Genomic DNA, 5,636 nt, shown 5'->3' on the forward strand with positions numbered 1-5,636 from the left:
CAGAGAAGAACTTCCATTTCAGCACTCAGATTGCTAAAAAAAGAGCTGTCATTCTATTCATACCTACACAAGGCTACAGGAAAGCATGCTTAGCCAAACAATACCAGAAGAGATGTCCCGGAACTGTTTCTATTTGGCCTCTGTCTAGTTAGATAAGAACAAGATAGAAAAGCAGCAACAATGCTAATAATAATTGCTCTGAAGTCTTGACCCATATAATTAAAAGAACATTTTTAATATCTGTCATCATGCCAAAAACTTATAATCTCCAAGCCAAATGGACTAATAATAGCATTTACATAATTCTTTAAGGTTTACAAAGTGCTCTACACATGTTAACTCCTTTTATCTTCACAATAACTCTGAGAAGTAGGTGCTCTTGTTATCTCCATTTATGGATGAAAAAACTGAGGCAGCAGGAGTTAAATGACTTGCTTAGAATCATAGAGATAGTGAGTTTCCATGGCAAGATTTGAACTCAAATCTTCCTTATTCCAAGACCAAAATTCCATTTGTTGCTTTCAAAACAGAAACCATAAAGTGACAACACAAGAAATACCTCTTCTCTGGTCTGCAACTGGAGTTGACCCTAAGATACTTTCAGTGACTCTAGAAAAATTAATTTATATCCCAAAGCTCTTATTCAATTACAAAACTTTTACCCACAAAACAGAGGTTGGCAAACTACGTCCCATACCAAATCCTGCCTATAGCCTGTTTTTTTACTGACCTGAAGCTAAGCCTGGGGGATTTTTTTCACATTTTAAAATGTTTTATTATATTTAAAAATTTCCAAAAAATGGGGTCTAAGAGGACAGTAGTTTAAAATCCTTGAACAAAAGAATAATATTAGCATAATAACTAATCTTCATACACTTTCTATCTAAACCACAACCAAAAAAAGTGAGGAAAATGTGACATGACAATATATCATTAGTAAAAATGATAATAAAGCAATTAACATCACCATGATATGAGCCTTATCATATATTTATATGTGGAACTGTAAAGTGAACCATCACAGATATGGAAAGCAACCTAGTAAAAATCTATACAGTTTTAATAACCTTCTAGGTGATGTTCATAGGTGCCAGCAATTTCTAGATGGATGTATCCACTTGACTTATGAACGATCTCTACATACAGTCTATTTCTCCCAATAGACAATCAATCAATCAATGAGCAAATTATTTATTGAGAGCCATCCACAGACGTCCTGCTGTTCTGCATCAGTTACTGAGTTTCTGTACCATTCTGTACTATTCCAATAGCAGTCACTTCAACAAGAGTCCTCCAACCTCTCTCCTATTAAATCCACAGCTTTAGAAACCCCTCTTTCCTATTCCCAGCTCCCAAGGTTCTTCTACTGTTCTGACATTATTGCCATCCACAACAATCCAATGCCAAAAACAGCAACTCAAATCCAGGTAGTTTTATTCTTGTCACTTGGCTCATTTTTGATGTAGAAGTTTGGATGAACATAATTTGAAGATTCAAATGAATTTAGGTATTTTTGATATTCAGTTGAAATTTAGAATATGTTCTCTGATTGAAATAATAAGTGATAATATTAAGGCACTGTTCCAAGCACACCCCACAAAAAGTTGTCTATACAAGTGTCATATTATAACCAAGCTCCTTTTTCAAGTTGGTTCCTATTATAATGTCTTGCTGCTAAATCCAGTCCCACTACACTGCAATACTTAATTTAAATCTTGTCCTTTTTTGGTGATAGAGGGGAAATGGTGGCATATTAAAGAGGGTCTTAACTTCCAAACTAAGCCATTGACATTGTATACCATGGGCAGCAGGGAGCTTCTGAGGTTTTTTGAACAGGAAAGTAACTTGTGCCTACATCTGAATAGACTATGGATTAGAGAGGGGAAAGATTGGAATTAGATTTAAGTAATTCAGAGTCTATTCTAGTAGTTCAACAAAAGGTAATGAAGGCCAGAACCAGGGTAATATCATAAAGTAAATATGTTATGCAAATAATTTACTTATAGGAACCAATCTCTTTCTCATTTTTTGATGAAGTTTAGCTAGAAATAATTTGAGGACAAGTCACCCAGATGAAGAAAATGATATTTTTGTCACTGATTAAGAGTAGCACCATATAAACTCATCTACCTTGTCCTTTTCCCATAAGATTAAAAAAAACAACTTACTTTCCATCTCGGAATCAATATGAAATATTGATTCCAAGGCAGAAGAGTGGTTAGGGCTAGGCAGCTAGGGTTAAATGGCTTGTCCAGGGTCATGCAGCCAGGAAATATCTGAGGCCATATTTGAAAGCAGGATCTCACATCTCTAGGTACTGGTACTCTATCCACTGAGTCATCTAGTTACCCTTCCATGAGATTTTAATCTGTTTGTATTTTCAAAGCCATTGTTTCCACATTACTTAGCAATTTTAAGACTTTGACATAGTGAGAAAAATTTTTTAATATTATTCAGTGGTATTTATGGACCAGCATTATTTTTAAGTGATTATTATGTTGTTGTTATTTTACCTTTTTTTCTTCTATTTAAATGAAATTGAGATAGAAATAGTCCTGGGACAGGTATCTATCCTACTATTATTATTTAGGTCTAATCTTTCCACAGTCTATTTTGCCACTAGTTATAATGACCACTCTCTTTAGATCATCTTCAATAAGCCAACTGAAATAATTTCCAAAACAATTCTGGCATATAGCAGAAAAAACATGGTTATTATGTGCTTTGTCTCATCCTCATGAGATTTTGACATCTTCTGCTAGATCTCTATATTAAAACATTTTTTTGTTTCCTTCAGCTTGGAGATTATGACTTTTTGGTATGGCAACATCTAATTGTGTTTATTAACTTTTTACAGATTAATATTGTGTCTAGACTATTGATTAGAAATGGTTTTGTTTATTTACATATAAGAAGGTATCAGATTATAGTTACCCACCATCACTGTTTTTTAAACATTTCCACAAAAGAAAAGGGAAGAACAACTTGAATTTTTTTAAATAAATTTTAGCTCAATTCCTACAAGTTTAAAGTAATTGTCTCATTTATCATTTTGCTAGTCTGGTATCTTAAATGATGTTTTCCCTGGGCATTTGCTTCCTGAACAACTAGACATTAGACATAATCAATTATAATCATTTATGCTATGACATGACATATGTATTCCCCCAAATGCTATGCAGATGATGACATAATAAAAACCACAGGCTTACAGGAAAATAAAATTGAGTTGGGACACCATGCTCAAAATTTTCAATTGACAAAAGAAAGATAGGAATTTCAACAGTAAAAAAAAGATAGGAACCTGATACGAATAGTAGCACCATTATACATGTTAAAAAAAAGTTAAAAAATATACAAATCCTACAATAAGTAGTATTGGTAGCCTAAGATTTCAAACTGGTTTTCCATGGGTTAGGCTATAGAGTAGAGACTTAATGGACATTTAGAGCTGGAGGTTATAGTGGAATGTAGGCAAGAAATTAAGAGTAGACCAGTCCTTCCCCCATCTGTAACTCCTCTATCAGAAGATATATAATAAACATAGCACTTACCTTTTTGGTTGTTTTTTTTTTGTTTTGTTTTGTCTTCTTCCAGATTACATATAGATATAATTTTAGTAATCATTTTCTGACATTTTTCAATCTATGTTCTCTCCCTCCCTCTCACCTTTCCCTCTCCCCAGGATGACAGGTGATATAGGTTGTACATGTTATCAGGCAATGTACATTTCCATGTTCATCACATTGTGAAAGAAAACACATATTATTTTTATTAGCGAAACTTTCATGAAAGAAATCATGCTTCAATCTGTATTCAGAATCCATCAGTTCCTGATGTGGTGGTGAATAGCCTTTTTCATCATGAGTCCCTTGGCGTTGTCCTGGATCCTTGCATTGCTGATAGTAGTTAAGCCATTCACAGTTGACCATCATACATCGTTACTGTGACTATGTACAGTGTTTGATTGGTTCTGCTCCCTGTGGCACTTTAAAAGCGCCTTTAAAAGATCTGAAGTTTCCTTATAGAAGTGAGTGTTGAAAGGGACACAGTTTTCAAGTTATTGTAAAATGATCGAGTTTTTAACATTTTCACTATTTCTTCTGGAAAAAATCTGTCAATGCAAACTCAAAATTTGCATTATGTTCAGAATGTTCCCAAATATATCAACTATATTGGAACATAAACAAGCATTATAGCAGAACTGGATGTGCTTTCTTCCTTTCACAATTTGGACTCGAGCTTGGTAAATTTCTATGACTCTGTTCCTATGGGAAGATAGAATGTACCCTTTCTTAACTAAGTCAATTTGCTGTTGTTGTTGTTAAAGAAAAATGCCCCAAACTATCTGGGAGAGATTATCTCCACCTAGATTTTAAACTAGAAATTAAAGGATTTTCTAAGAAGGAATAAGTTAGTCCTTCTTCCTATCCCTTTTCTATTATGTTGCTAGAATCTTTACTTCTTGTTCCTCTTTCACTCAAACTTCACCTCCATAGGCTGCCAAGAGGTAAGCCATAAATCTCAGTGATTCCTCCTGTTGACTTGGTATTATATCTTACTTTCTTATTGTCATCCACATCAGCCACATCATTTTGGTGTCCCTATCCCATTCTTCCCTTCCCTTCCATTGTGCCCTTTGGACTCCTCATTCTGTTGTTAACAAAATGTCATTTATATTATGTCTCTCTTTTCCCACTAAAAATTACTTAGTTTAAACTTTGTAGACATTTATTTCCTTTCTCCTCCAAAGGAGGTTCCTTGAGAGTCTTGTTTTCATATCCTCATCACTTAGTGCCACAGAAGATATGTGAAAGATATTTACTAAATTGCAGACAAAGCTCATAATCCATCCCATTACAGCAGTGGGAATCATAATACTTCCTAGTTAAAAAAAAAAAAAGGAAATAGAGACCTGCTAGATGTTACCAAAACCCTTTAATAAATTGGTTACTAAATTAAATTTATATTAAATACACATGTATTTAATATATATAATTAAATATATACATATACATAAATTAATTATATATGTGTTGTTTGATTTGGAATAGATTAATTATATATGTATATACATTATATAATATATAACATATATTATACATATATGTATATTTGGAACAAGCAAATAAGACTTTACTAAGTAACAGTAAAAGCTAACAACAAGTATACATAATTAGATTTGTTTAATGTAACCAAAAGCTCTTCACCTCCAGATGGAACCTATGAAACAGCTTAAATAAAAGAGTAAAAGCAAACGTTCTTGAATGAACAATATCCACATGAATTTGACTAACCAATACTAGGTGGACAGAGAAGTAATGATCATATGACTGAGAGATATGTTTATAGGCTGGTGGAATTTATGGCAGGAATTCAGGACCAGACCATTAATTCCAGAAAGTACAGACTGGAAATTTAGGCTTAAGAAATCTGATTTTATTGACCAATGTCAATTATGCAAGAAGGAAATGGTAAGAAAGAAAGAAAGAAAGAAGGAAATGGTAAGAAAGAAAGAAAGAAAGAAAGAAAGAAAGAAAGAAAGAAAGAAAGAAAGAAAGAAAGAAAGAAAGAAAGAAAGAAAGGAAGGAAGGAAGGAAGGAAGGAAGGAAGGAAGGAAGGAAGGAAGGAAGGAA

The sequence above is a fragment of the Gracilinanus agilis genome, chromosome 6 (assembly GCF_016433145.1).
Source record: "Gracilinanus agilis isolate LMUSP501 chromosome 6, AgileGrace, whole genome shotgun sequence".
Lineage (NCBI taxonomy): Eukaryota > Metazoa > Chordata > Mammalia > Didelphimorphia > Didelphidae > Gracilinanus > Gracilinanus agilis.